Genomic DNA, 15,754 nt, shown 5'->3' with positions numbered 1-15,754 from the left:
GGGTAAATAGAATGCAATGTATTTATTTTAGGAGACTTCAATACACCACTCATTCCAAAGGGCAGATCAACCAGACAGAAAATAAATAAGGAGACAGAGGCACTGAACAACACATTAGAACAAATGGACCCAACAGACATCTACAGAACACTCTACCTAAAAGCAGCAGGATACACATTCTTTTCAAGTGTACATGGAACATTTTCAAGAATAGATTATATACCAGACCACAAAAAGAGCCTCAGTAAATTCATAAGGATTGAAATTGTACAAACCAGTTTCTCAGATCACAAACAGATGAAACTAGAAATAAATTACACAAAGAAACGAAGAAACCCACAAATATATGAAGGTTTAATAACATGCCCCTAAGTAATCAATAGTTCAATGACCAAATAAAAACAGAGATCAAGCAACATATGGAGACAAATGACAACAATAACTCAACAATGGAAAATCTGTGGGATGCAGCAAAGGCTGTGCTAGGAGGGAAGTGTACTGCAATACAGTCTTACCTCAGGAAGGAAGGACAATACCATATGAACAGTCTAAACTCACAATTAATAAACTAGATAAAGAAGAACAAATGGGGCCCAAAGTCAGTAGAAGAAGGGGCATAATAAAGATCAGAGCAGAAATAAATGAAACTAAGAAGAATAAAACAATAGAAAGAATAAATAAAAGCAGGAGCTGGATCTTCAAGAAAATTAACAAAACAGGTAAACCCTTATCCAGACTTATAAAGAAATAAAGAGAGTCTACTCACATAAACAGAATCAGAAATGATAAAGGAAAAACCACTATGGACACAACTAAAATACAAAGAAATATCAGAGAATATTATGAAAAATCATATGCTGAAAAATTGTATAATCTAGAAGAAATGGACTACTTTCTAGAAAAACACAATCTTCCAAAGCTGACCCAGAAAGAAACAGAAAATCTGAACAGACCAATGACCAGCAACGAAATTGAACTGGTAATCAAAAAACTACCCAAGAATAAAACTTCTGGAGCAGATGGCCTCACAGCTGAATTTTATCAAACATTTAGTGAAGACTTAATACCCATCCTCTTTCAAGTTTTCAAAAAAGTAGAAAAGGACAGAATACTCCCAAACTCACTCTATGAGGCGAACATCACTCCAATACCAAAACCAGGCAAAGACACCACAAAAAAAGATAATTACAGATTAATATCTGTGATGAATATAGATGCAAAAATACTCAGCAAAATATTAGCAAACTAAATTAAAAAATGCATCAAAAAGATCATCCATTATGATCAAGTAGGATTTATTCCAGGGATGCAAGGAGGGTACAATATTTGAAAATCCCTCAAAATCATACATCACATCAACAAAAAGAAGGACAAAAACCACATGATCATTTCCATAGATGCTGAAAAAGCATTCAACAAAATTCAATATCCATTCAGGATAAAAACTCAACAAAATGGGTACAGAGGGCAAGTACCTCAACATAATAAAGGCCATATATGACAAACCCACAGCCAACAACATACATAACAGCATAAAGCTGAAAACTTTTCCTTTAAGATCGGGAACAAGACAAGGATGCCCACTCTCATCACTTTTATTCAACATAGTACTGGAGGTCCTATCCAGGGCAATCAGACAACAGAAAGAAATAAAAGGCATCCAGATTGGTAAGGAAGAAGTTAAATTGTCACTGTTTGCAGATGACATGACATTGTACATAAAAAACTCTAAATAATCCACCCCAAAACTACTAGAATTAATAACTGAATTCAGCAAAGTTTCAGGACACAAAATTAATACACAGAAATCTGTTGCATTCCTATACACTAACAATGAACTAGTTGAAAGAGAAAACAGGAAAACAATTCCATCAAAAAGACTTACATACCTAGGAATAAATCTAACCAAAGTGGTGAAAAACCTATACACTGAAAACTACACGACACTCATGAGAGGAATTAAAGAAGACACCAATAAATGGAAATACATCCCATGCTCATGGGTAAGAAGAATTAATATTGTCAAAATGGTCATCCTTCCCAAAGCAACTTACAGATTTTATGTAATCCCTATTGATATACCAGCAGCATTCTTCAATGAATTAGAACAAATAGTTCTAAAAGTCATGTGGAACCATAAAAGAGCCCGAATAGCCAAAGCAATCCTGAGAAGGAAGAGAAAGCTGGGGCCATATGTTCCCTATGTTCAAGCTCAACTACAAAGCCAGAGTAATCAATAAAATTTGGTACTGGCACAAGAAAAGACCCATAGATCGATGGAAAAGAATAAACAGCCTAGATAGAAACCCAAGCATATATGGTCAATTAGTATACAATAAAGGAGCCATGGATTTAAAATGGGAAATTAACAGCCTCTTCAACAACTGGTGTTGGCAAAACTATACAGCTACATGTAAGAGAATGAAAATGGATTATTGTCTAACTCCAGACACAAAAGTAAACTCAACATGTATCAAAGACCTGAATATAAGTCATAAAATCGTAAAACTCTTAGAAGAAAACATGGACAAAAATCTCTTGAATATAAACATGAGCAACTTTTTTCTGAACAGATCTCCCTGGGCAAGGGAAACAAAAGCAAAAATGAACAAATGGGAGTACATCAAACTAAAAAGTTTCCATACAGCAAAGGACACCATCAGTAGACCAAATGGCACCCTTCTGTATGGGAGAATATATTCATAAATGACATATGACAAGGGTTAACATACAAAATATATCAAGAACTCAGATGTCTTGACACCCAAAAAGCAAATAACCTGATTAAAAAAATGGGCAGAGGATATGAGTAGACACTTCCTCAAAGAAGAAATTCAGATGGCCAACAGGTATATGAAAAGATACTGCACATCACTAATTATCAGGGAAATGTAAATTAAAACCACAGTGAGATATCACCTCATACCAGTTAGGACAGCCAACATCAAAAAGACAAGGAACAACAAATGCTGGCAAGGATGCAGAGAAAAGGGAACCCTCTTACACTGCTGGTGGGAATGTAAATTAGTTCAACCATCGTGGAAAGCAATATGGACGTTCCTCAAAAAAATAAAAATAGAAATACCATTTGACCCCGGAATTCCACTCTAGGAATTTACCCAAAGAAAACAAGATCCCAGATTCAAAAAGATATATGCACCCCCATGCTTACTGCAGCAATATTTACAATAGCCAAGACATGGAAGCAACCTAAGTGTCCATCAGTAGATGAATGGATAAAGAAGATATGGTACATATACACAATGGAATATTATTCAGCCATAAAAATAAAACAAATCCTACCATTTGCAACAGCACTGATGGAGCTAGAGAGTATTATGCTTAGTGAAATAAGCCAGGTGGAGAAAGATGAGAACCAAATGATTTTCCTCATTTGTGGAGTCTAACAATGAAGCAAAACTGAAGGAACAAAACAGCAGCAGACTCACAGACTTCAAGAAGAGACTTACGGTTACCAGGGGAAAGGGCGTGAGTTAGGGTGGGTGGGGAGGGAGGGATAAGGGGATTGAGGGGCATTATGATTGGCACTCATGGTGTGGGGTTAGTCGCAGGGAAGAAAGTGTAGCATAGAGAAGACAAGTAGTTACTCTATAGCATTTTACTTCGCTGATGGACAATGACTACAAGGGGGTGTTAGGGGGACTTGATAATATGGGTGAATGTAGTAACCACAATGTTGCTCATGTGAAACCTTAATAAGAGTGTACATCAATGATGCCTTAGTAAGAACAAATGCATGGCACTGCTCAAGAATTTTCAGAGCATCTAACAAAAATGAAGTCCCTATAATTTTCCATAGAAAAGAATAAGTGAAAGAATCAAGTTACCTATGAAGAAGCAAGAGTCAGATTGCTATCTACTTGTATTCAAAGCAATAGATTTTGGAATAAAATAAGGCAAATCTTTTAAGGACTTATGGAAAATTCTATGATTAAACTTTATGGAATGCTAAAATGTTATTTCCCATTCATCTTTTCTGAAAAAAACTACTTGAAAGGAGGGATATTGGATATGTAATCAAACAATTTAGAACTTCCAATAAACTTCCAATGGAATGCATTTTAAGAACATCTCAGACAACACAAAGTAATTATTACCCTCTCTCCTGATTTAGAATTTTTTGGGAAAAAGTATCTGTGAAGAAATTCATGGTCCAACTATGAAATTGCCTGTAACATTTAGAATTAACTTGCTAACAACAAATCCTGCTGGGATTTTGATCCAGGAGTGAACTAAATCTCTCAGTTTGGGATGCATCAACATCTTAAAATTTTGCATCTTCTGATGCATAAAATGATATAACACTTCACTCCAGAGTTTCTCAATCTTAACACTATGGACATTTCAGATCAGACTATTATTTGTTGTGAAGGGCTATCCTGTACCTTATCAGTTAAGGCAGCAGAAGCTACCCTCCCACATTATGACAATCAATAATGCCTCCAGAGTTTGTTAAATGCCCTCTTGGGGCAAAATTGCCCCTCATTGAGAACAACTATTCTTAAGTTATACAGTACAAGTTACAGAGCTCAGAGAAAAAAGGATAAACTATAAAATACGGTACAGTCACAGATGTCTTATCATATAAATATCATCTAAGACTGAAAACCTGATGAGAGTGATGATCAAAAGTGACAAAAAAAATTGTAGAGAAAATGGCCAAAAATTTGTCCCAATTAGTGAAAAATATAAACCAACAGATTAAGAAGTCTGGTGAAACTCAGGCAGGATAAATCCAAAGATTAACAAAAACATATCCTAGATAAAAGGTTAAAACCAAAATTTAATAGCAACTGTTGAAGGTGCCAGAAAAAAAGTCATATTTAGTAAAATAACAAGCATAAAAGCTGATTTTTTCATTAGCAACAAAAACCAGAGGACAATGGAATTAAATCTTAATATACTGAAAAAGAAAACAGAATTATAGACTCCTCAGTGAAAACCTTTTCCAAAAAATGAACTTGAAATAAAGACTTTAGGGATATCTGAGACAATTTATGATTAGTAGCTAGCAATCCAAGATATGTTACAGAGTTCCTTCAGCTCAAGAGAAGTGATTCCAGATGGAAGTCTGAATCTTAAGAGATAAATAAAAATTATTGGAAATGGCAAATATATATGTTCTTAAAAAGATAACGATTTCTTAAAAGACATACAATAACAGTGGTACGGTAGATTTTATAATACATAGAACTAAAATACAGATAACACTAAGACAAAGTGCAGAAAGGTAAATAAATGCAATTTTACTATTACAAGGTACGCTGAGAAACTCCATTTGTTAATAATATTGTTTCTTTACTCAGCTTTATTCTTAGAGTGGAAAGAAAATGCTTTAAATCTTCACAATCTGGGGCACTGTTTCTCTGGATATGCTTGGTAGTAATTATTGCAGGCAGCTGTAATGCATTCCAAATGTCAGTGTTCCCAAAAACTGTTTTTTTTGAAAGACAATCACTGTTGATTTAGCTGCTTGTAGCTAGCTTCTAATGACTTCTGCCAAGTTTCATAATCTCTCAATCACATTTTAAGGGCAAACTAGTATTCATCTATCCTAGATATCTTCCACAGATATTTCATAGCCTAAGAGTTTCAATATATTTTACAAACTACATTTCTCCTGTTTCTTAATGACAATTAATGGCCAGGACAATTCTATGAAGTAGCTTTCAAACTTAATAAAAAACTTATTTCACTCACTGATACTAAATTATCTTTCTATCTCCCTTAGTTTCTTTATGTCCGGAGATATCTCTTGACTATTATAAGAGTTTCAACAAACTTTCAGGCTAAAGACCTCCAATCTAGAAATGATATGGACATTAATGAATTCTACTTTCTCATATCAAGAAGGACGGATATGAAGAAATACCTGAAAATACAGAGATAGAGTGTATACAGTCAAACTTCTTATTCCCTGGCACCCTCTAACTGTTGACACAGAGGCTGCTTTTGCAAAAATTCACCAGATTTAGATAACTGATTAATTGTACCCTTAAAGAGAACACTGCTTGTTTAATATACAGAGAAGAAATGGTGCTCAAGAATTGGTCAGCGACTGCACAGCAGCTGTCAGGTAAGGTCAGTGCAAAGCTCATTTTTTTCTTTCTTTTATTAGGAATTGTGGGAGTAAGACAACCACAGAAATGATATCAGTCTAGAACCTTCCACTCCATCTTGAATTGCTTCACAGGTCTATTTATCAAAATTACAGAGTAAAATATGCATGCAGTAAAATTAAATCACACAGACTTAATCACCTGGGCCATATCCTCATAGTTGACAAATTTCAAGTATACCCAAGGTGACCTAGTTCAAAAACTTGGCGCTTCTTGGAAATATACTAATACTTTCACAATAGAGGATATATCAACTCCTGTACTTTGTTCTTACTAGTTAAATATTTATATGTATGACATTAGTGTTTTGAAAATGTCCTGTTATAAAACAAATATATGGTTTCTTCAAAAGAAGAGCATTAAACTAATTTTCTTACAGAAATTAGGGTTTTTAAAATAAATTTGATTTCACATATTTTACCCTTCATAGAAACCTTCTGTTGCTCCAGAGTGAACCCAGGGAGCTAGGAAGCCAGGCATAAGATGATGGTGACCAGACTAAAGTACTATCAACAGATAAGCACTAAAGTGACTGGATTCAAGATATATATTAGGGTCAAGAGAAATTGCTAATGAACTTAATACAGAGGATAGAGAAAAGGTATTCCTGGTTTGGGAACTGGAAAAACTAAGCCAAAAAAACTCTGGATATTACACATTTATAAGCTCTGAAGAAACACTTTTTTCTGATCTTTTATCCTACCAAGAAGACCTTAAAGTTCTTCAGCAGGTTATGGGCCATTTACTTAAAAATGGCATAGTCATAGAGTCATGGGAAGTACATTGATTAGAGACCTGGATTCAACTGTGTGACCTTGGGGGAGCCATCTAACTTACAGCCTTTGTTTCCTCCACTGTAACACAGGTCAATGATAAGGTCTCCACAAAGCTTTTGTGAAGATCAATACAGATAATGCTTGAAAAAATGCCATTTGGTGGAAGTTAAAAGTTGTGATAACCAAGTCTTTTAACTTTCCTATGCGTTGCTTAATATAATGCATATCCAAATGGGGGATTTTATTGTATTGATTTTGATTATTCTAAATATCTGATTGGTAATAAGACATATAATATACAGTATATAACATTATTACATATACTTATATATTAATTATATAACTATACACATGCACAAGTATATGTGTGTACATACCAAAACTAAACTTAAAGCATAAAGTGAGAAACTTAAATTCAATGAAGCCATTCTTTTTAGACATCATGCAGCTAGAAAGTTTAGCACCACCTAAGGAATGTGGCAGCAAAGATAGTATCTTTTTCTCAAACTTTATTCTTTTCAGTGCTCGATTGGCCAACAAATGCTGAAGGCTTTCCAGCTGATGTCTCTGGAGCAGATCAATTCTCTGATTCTTTTTCCCCTCCGGAGCCTGTCCAAGGCGAAAGGCAAGGCGAAAGGCAAGGCTTCAGCTGAACAGTGTTTTTCACACTGGCCTCATTTATTTGAATCAGCAGCACTATTTAAATAAGAATCAAGAAAGTGAAAAGAGCATGAGGCCCCTTGACTAATGCTGCCAGTTTGAAGGATTTTTTTCTGCTCTATTAATCTCTTATAGCATCATGTTAGTGTCTGTCTTTTGGTACTGTTCACTATCACAATATATATGTAATACATATATATTATATATAGTATATGTATTATACTATAAATATATGTTAGCATGCTTTAAACCTCCAAATCACTTTGTAAGTTCTTACTTATCTTTCTGAAACAATCCAGCACCTGGTTTATACTGGAAAGGCTAACCTGTTTCAGATAAATGAAAAAATTAATGATTGCATATATGACTAGATAAATAGGTGAAATAGGAATTCCAAATCCACTTGGAAAAGAGGATGAATTTTGTATTTTCATAGCAGACAGATGTATGTAAAAGTTATTTTTCTTTGACCTTGTGTTTTTAAGACTATAGCATTCATATTCATTTATTCAATAACTGTTTCTGAATAAATACTATATTCAAAGTACTCTGCTAAATTTTGGGAATAAGGTAGTAAAAATAAAAATAGTTCCTGCCATCACAGTGTAATCTTCCAAAACATGTCCTTGACCTAAAGTGTCTATCAATATCAGACTTTCAAAGTAATATAATCAAAGATAAACTATTTGGACTGCTGTTTAAAGAAGTCCTCCCTCACGACCTAACCTCCCAGGAAACTACTACTAAGGTTTGGGGGCCTAGTTTGATATTTTCATACTCAACATGCAATTGCAATATTTACTCATGAGTTTGGATCTTTTCCCCAATAATACAAATGAAGAAACTATTTTACTTTTTTGCGAATCCTATAGACATTACTGATTCCCTATAAGGTTTCAGAGGTGGCAGATAATGTAAACTAAATCATTTCATTATCTCTTATCCCATATAGATGATCTCTGAAGAGTTGTATATTAGGTAGAATATGCTTTATTGGATATTTAGAGAAATATATACCACATATTTTCCTGTAGACACAATAAGGTCACAATGGCTTAGTATTAATGAGGATTTAAAATGAGCACAGATAAATAATTTTTAAAACATTTCTTCTAATAAGCCATAAAATTAAAAGCTATTTGAGATAGCTGGGAGGAGTTAGAGAAGTGAGGAGATTAGGTGATAAGCAATTTATCATAAACCTTTCTATACTAAAAATAACTAACATGGGCAAATGAGAATTTTACCTAAGATTTCTTTAAAACTTCCATTAACTAACTTTCACTGTTTTTATGACACAGTATTATAGACCAAAAATTTTTTTAAAAGTATGTGAACCAAAAAGTGAGACAGAAAAAGACCAAAAAGACTGTGAGATCTGAAATCAGTGTGTGCATGAATTGAAGGCAGTGGAAACAGAGTGATATATTGTAAAGATCATGGAACCTGGGGGTTAGAAAACATGGATTTGTGTCCTGGCTTGGGCACTTGCCCAGTGGTTTTAGTCTAATCATGTAAAATCTCTAGCCTTTTTTATTTCACTTGTTCTTTGAAGATATGACTGCATAAGATAAAAGGGATAAAGGGGATAGTTGGATATGAACATGTTTTGGTAACTTTGTAGAATAATTAGATATACTTTCAAGAAGTTTGGTACTAATGGGAAAATGAGACCTGACACAGAAGTTCAAAGAACACAAGAAGAACTTCTAGGATGGTGTTATGGGTTGAATTCTGTATGTGTCCTTCTAGTGTCGTCTTCTGCCCCCTCCATTCCCCCAATTCAGATATTCAAGTCCTGACTTCCAGTACTTCAGAATGTGACCTTATTTGGAAATAAGGTTGCTGCAGATGTAATAACTTAAGATGAGGTCATACTTGAGTAGGGTGAGCCCCTAATCTAACTGCTGTCCTTTTAAAAGAGGGATATTTGGGCACAAGACAGACATGCATAGAAGGTAGACGATATGAAGAGACACAGGGAGAAAATGGTCATCTATAATCCAAGGAAGGAAGGACTCAGAGAGAAGGTTCTGTTCCAGGTCTCTCTCTGTCCTCAGAAGAAACCAGTGCTGTGGACACCCCAATTTCTGATTTCTAGCCTCCAGAACCAGGAGACAGATATGATACATTTATATTGTCTGATCTACTAGGTCTGTGGCACTTTGTTATGCAGCCTTAGCAGACCAGACACATAGAAAAAGCTAAGCCAGTCAGACAGAAGAAAGTAACCAGTGAATTGGAAGAGAGTGTCCTCAGATTTCATTTTATTTTCCTCATTGTTTTCATATAGTGACTGAACACAGGGAATAGTTACTAAATAATACTGACTGACTACAATGTTTTGAACATGACATAATCTATATCAATTTCTGCTTGAGGTATGGAACTACTGTGCTATAATAATACAAAAGTAAAATATGGCAGTAGCTTAAGAATAACAATAAAGGAAGAGAGATTCATGAGAGAACTTTAAAATTTTTACATCAGCACGTTTTGTAGAAAATGAAAATTGAATATTGCAAGAAGTGTCTTAGAGACAAAAGCAGTGCCTTTCACCAGCCATTCTTGGCGTATACTACTTCTCATGGTGCCTCAGTTGTGGCATCTGTCCTGCCCTTTTTTTTTTAACATAGGAAGTAAACTATGTATTCATGCATACCTGTCATCCCAACATTATTCTTTTAAAAGGGGATTACCACTAGCAGGAGAGCCAGTTAGATTAGCTAATGAGTGCTGGTTCACTTAAATTACCATTCTATAAATAACAGTAAAACTGGAAAAATCAGGGTCAGATCTTTTCCCGTAAGGACAGTTGCATCGCTGATTATAGGCCCATCTCAATATTTCTGACCTTCATCAGAAATGAAAAGTGGCTGCACCAGTTATGTGTGGCAATTCCCAGCTAAGAAGTCTATGAATGAGGCATCTGCTTCTCATGAAAGCAGCTGGCACAGCACTATGGAAGTTAGGGTTGGTTATTCCCTCATACATCAAAGTCGGCTTGCCTCTGCTATATTTATTGGCCTGTCCAACTGCTTTTCCATGATTAATCACTTTTGCCACCCAAAGGTTTTCCCTGTTGCCCTGTCATAGCAAAGTTCTCAAAAATACTTTGAAAATTAAAAGTCCCCTTTGCTCTTCCCCTGGGGAAATTCTTAATTTCGTAGTGACAAGGGATAACCAGTACTGTGGCAGACATTGCTTTTGCTGCCCAACATGCATTCTCCCCTTATTTATTACCAAAGGAAACCTTTATTTTGTTTAGCTTTGCAAAGTACCCACCTTCACTTTTAATTTCCAGGCTCTTTACAGATTATCAGTAGCTTTGTAATTTAATTCTGACCAAAATAATATAAGAAGTGTTTCAACAGCTAGAGCTTACAGAAAACTATTGCTTATCTTGTTAAAAAAAAAAAGACAAATCATTCAATATTTGCTTATTCATGGGCCCACTTTTTTTTTTGGTATATGTGAACACACTATATTGTAGTAGAACAACAGTTCTGTGGCCATGAAAATGAAGTCACTCAGTAAAGCTGCTGATGCTAGGTCCCTGTGGCATTCCCAGGAGCCAAACTACCAGCTCTGGACTGGTTACCTCTGAACTGCTTGAGTGAGAAAAAATGTTCTCTTTTACATTTAAGTCTCTGGCATTTACTTGTGTTTTCTGCTATAGGGAGATTAATGCAATAGTACAGGAATTTACAGATCTAGAGTATAGGTGCAACTATTCCAGGATAGCTAGACTTTGTAATGATATTTTGTATCTGGGCAATGACTTTTTCTAACAATCAGTTTCAAGATTAAAATATTCTATCTTAAGAGTTAAAGTTTGTAGACTTTGGATTATTAAAAAATGTATACATAGAGAACTACAACTATTTTCCTCTTTCCTTCTGCACTTAAGCATGTCCCAAATATCAGACATCTTAATTTAGATAGCACAGAGATCATCAGGTCTACCTACCATCAACATGATACTAACACGGTGCTTTGTGAAATTCTTTATCTCCACAAGTCACTCTCTGGCTATAATTTAATTCTCAGACAGCCCATCTTGATGAATTCCAGAGTGTGAAAGGGAAGGAGGAAAGGGAGGCGAGAAAGAAGAAAGAGGCAACAGATTGTTGACTTTCCCAGTTTTGGAAATTCAAATTAATAAATCTCAGAAACGCAGGGATAAATATAAAATAAAGCATTAATGTATTTGTGTTTTTCTGAAATGTAGACAACTCCTCTGTGTCATATTGCTTTATTTTCCTAAACAGCTCACAAATGTTCAGTGGCACAAACCCAGGGAAATAAACCATGGGAATTTGCTTATAAAAATATTTATCTTGAACTTCTCCAGTCATAAATATTCCCAAAGGATATTTTCTGATTCTGACATCTCAAAGGCAACTATAACAGATTTTTTTCTAATAGTATATGTATTGATAATATTGATAAACAAAGTTACTCGAATCAATTTTATTATATCCCTGAAAGTAAAACTAATTATAGTAGGGATCATTAAATATCTACATGTAATTTAGAGATAAGCTTCATCTGAATTGCTTAAGATTTATGGAAAAATTATATTTAGTTAACTTGGGAAGAATGCTCTAGCCACACAGTTTTGGGGAAGTAATTGACATATTAATGACAGAAAATACATAATTCAGCCTCTTTGAATAACCAACCTCTGGAACCTAAAACTGCTGGAGGGAATAATTAGTCACTGCATATCCCACATCTCCTTATCAATAACTATAGGCACCCAAATAAATTACTAGATACAAACAAAAATAATTCAAAAGGAAGAATAAACATTGTGAACAAAGCACAAAACTGTAAGACACACAATAAAATATGTATTGATTCTTATTGTCCCCCTAGGAGTTTTGCTTCCTTATAAGTGGCTACTGAATATAGGACAGATTCTAGACAAATTTACGAGATAAGTGAAATTTGTTTGCTTCACAATTGGGAGGATTCTTCCTAATTCCTCCCCCATTAGAGGCTGCAATCTCATTTTCTGCTTCCCTTACATATGTAAATCTTGAAGTCTAATCTGTTCCATACTCTTTTTTAACACATATTCTCAAATCCTTCATTCTGATTAAGGTGAAAATCCAGATAATATCTAAAATATTCCTCTCACGGTGGTACTTGGATTTTAATGACGACTAAGCTCTAGAGTGAAAGGAAAGGTACTGCAGCTGAGGACCTTAAAATGGTTCCACTCCAGCACAGGTTTAAATAATCACTGTAAATATGAAGGAGTAAAAGAAGAGAGCATCTTTGTTAACATAGTAATTCAACTCTGGGAGGAACTAGGAGATTTTATTCAGAGTCCAAAATAAATATTTATCATCATTTATTGTTGTGTAACAAACTGCCATCACACTTAGTTTAAAAGCATTATTTTTCTGGCTCTGTGGTTGACTGGGCATGTCTGGGTGATTCTGTCTTAGGAAATCTCAGATGGAGGCTGAGGATGCAGTCATCCAAAGGCTTAACTGGGTTACATGTCCAAAATGGGTCACTGATAGGCTGGTGCCTAGGTGAGTTTGTTGACTGAAGAACCTACACATGTCCTGTCTATGGGTCTTGAACTTTTCCCTACAAGATGGCTGTGTTCCCCAAGGAGAGTCCCAGGAATGAGTGTTCCAGGAGACCAGGTAAGAAACTGAAAGCTTGTGACAGCATCAGAAGTCACAGAATATCAGTTTTGCCACATTCTATTGGTCAAATATCCCAGAAGCAAGATAAGCTATTAGACTATATTTTGATGCAGAAATAGCAAAGTGACATTAAAAAGAGCATGTGGGTGAGTTATTTATAGATTATCTTTGGAAAATGCAGTCTCCACATTATTCATGACAAGGCTGCTCTTTGCTTCACAATATCAATTTTTCATTACTTTAAACAATGGATTCCCAGAATTATAACTGGACCCATAGCTATTTCACTACAAACTGCATTCCAGCTTTTTAATTTTTTTTAAGTTAGTTATAGTCATGAGATCAACTTCCAGCCAAAGAATGTGAATGGATGTGATATGTGATATGTGCACCTTCTAGACACTCTCCAAAAAGTGAAGCATCTTGCCTGTTGTGGACTTCTCTTACCTTGTTTCCACTAGCTTTGAAATGATGAATATCGGAGGGACCCTGGAAGCTCCACTTTGATAACAACAGAGTCTCCTTTCAGCCCTGAGCACTGCATCTTGGAAAAGTTCTATGAGAGAAAAATAAAGTATCTATTTTAATTGAGTCATTGTGTTTAGGGTCTCTCCTTATAACAGTTTGTGCCAACAGTAGATACTGTACCCTCATATATTATTTCCCAAATCCCTGGTTATATATTATTGTATGGCTACTTTTATAATTTCTGCTTGAAGTTACTAAGGTAGGAGATAGTTTTATAGGGTAATTAAAATGCATTACTGAACCACTGTAAATATAAGACGAAACCAAGTTGGTTCAGCTCCATCCCCAAATCCAGCTGTGACAGAAAACAGGATGGATTCCATCAGGTTAACCGATGTATAAAATAAAAAGCAGTCATGCATTGACAGGAGACCACACCTGTATTCTGTGCCCTCAGAAAAATTGGTTCCTGCTCTGCTCCTGTAAATCTGTTCCTGCTGGTCCCTGCTGGTCCCTCCTGGTCCCTGCTGCTGCAAAAACAGACCACAGCTAGGAAGCTAACCAATCAGCTGTGATCTGTATCAACCAATGAAAACTGAACAAATTTGCATCCTTCATTTGCATAATGGACCTGTGTGGGGCCTTGGACAGGAACTTTTACTATACAACCAATCCCCTCTCTTTGTTTCCTCTGAGTGTGCTTTCAGTTTATAGCCAGAAACTGAGTTTCCCCAGTTTGCAGTTTTCCAATTTTTTGCAGTAAAGTTCTTCTCAATTAAATTTCCTGTTTTACAGAGAAATTTGTTGACACCATTAAGTAAATTACATATATGTGTACTCTTAAGTGTGAACTTGCTTTATTATTAATAGTCTTTTTTTTTCCACCAATAACAAATGACTTTAAAAGTTTATTGCTGATAACAGTTTTCTCAAAGGGTATAGGTGAATGTGGTTTGTGTAGTCAGGGAAAGAAAGAGGAGAAAAAAATAGGAAGTATTTTCCATTGAAATTCTCCAACTTGAAGGCAAGTATTAATTTTATGAATTCAAAGCTATGATTTTGTTTCAACTCCAGAAATCATTTCTGTTCATAAAATTTTTATAACAAATTCTGTTTATACACATTTTCCAGAATTATAATTTTATTCAATAAATCTGACATTATATGTATGTGTATATACTTGACTTACTGAAATTTTACCTGTACTTTAATTTTCTCCCACACAACTTTCAATCTTCTCTGTGAAGAGTATTAGAAAGAGAAGAGCTTTCTTAACTCCATTGTCAAGAAAAAATAATAATCCATTTATTTTGTAACTGCAAATCGAGGATGTGTAGTTCTTTAGAAAAGAAATAGTGATATATTTCCTCAGTTTAGAGATATCAGCCTGAATTTTAACCTAGGTCATTTAAGCTATAATATTTCAACATTAGAAATTTAAAAATAGGGAATAACAAGAAGATTGCTTTAGTCCTTGAATTTCTGAGTATACATTAACAAGTTAACAAGGATTGAAAATTACATGCATTTCATTCATACTCTGCCTATACCTACTCTAATTTTCCAATACCAAATATAATACAGATGTCTGTCTGTCTGTCTACCTACCATCTATCCACACATATGTAAATTGTATATATATATAATATTTTTGGCCAAAGCATATAGCTGAGTACAAATTAAAGAGGTATGGCAGAATGCCCCAGCTATAATATGAGAGCAATGAAAAGTCCTATAGAAATGGCATGGATGCAAGGAGGGTTGAAGAACTGGGGTTCCTTTTTCGTGATCAATCTATCTCTCATCTTGATTTACCTTACCCCTTCCAACACAATCAAGGTTTGGGATACTTTCATCCTTTTCTGTTACCATAGTTTCCTTTCTTTCTTCACTGAAGTTTTTTTAAATTAGTTTTATTGTGGTTTAATTGGTATAGAATAACTGCATGTTTTTAATGTGTACAATTTGATGAATTTGTACATAAGCACACACTCATAATGCAATGACCACATTCAAGGTCATAGACCTATCTGATATCTCC

Source organism: Manis pentadactyla, chromosome 2, assembly GCF_030020395.1.
Source record: "Manis pentadactyla isolate mManPen7 chromosome 2, mManPen7.hap1, whole genome shotgun sequence".
Classification (NCBI taxonomy): Eukaryota; Metazoa; Chordata; class Mammalia; order Pholidota; family Manidae; genus Manis; species Manis pentadactyla.
This window is presented reverse-complemented; position numbering follows the sequence as displayed.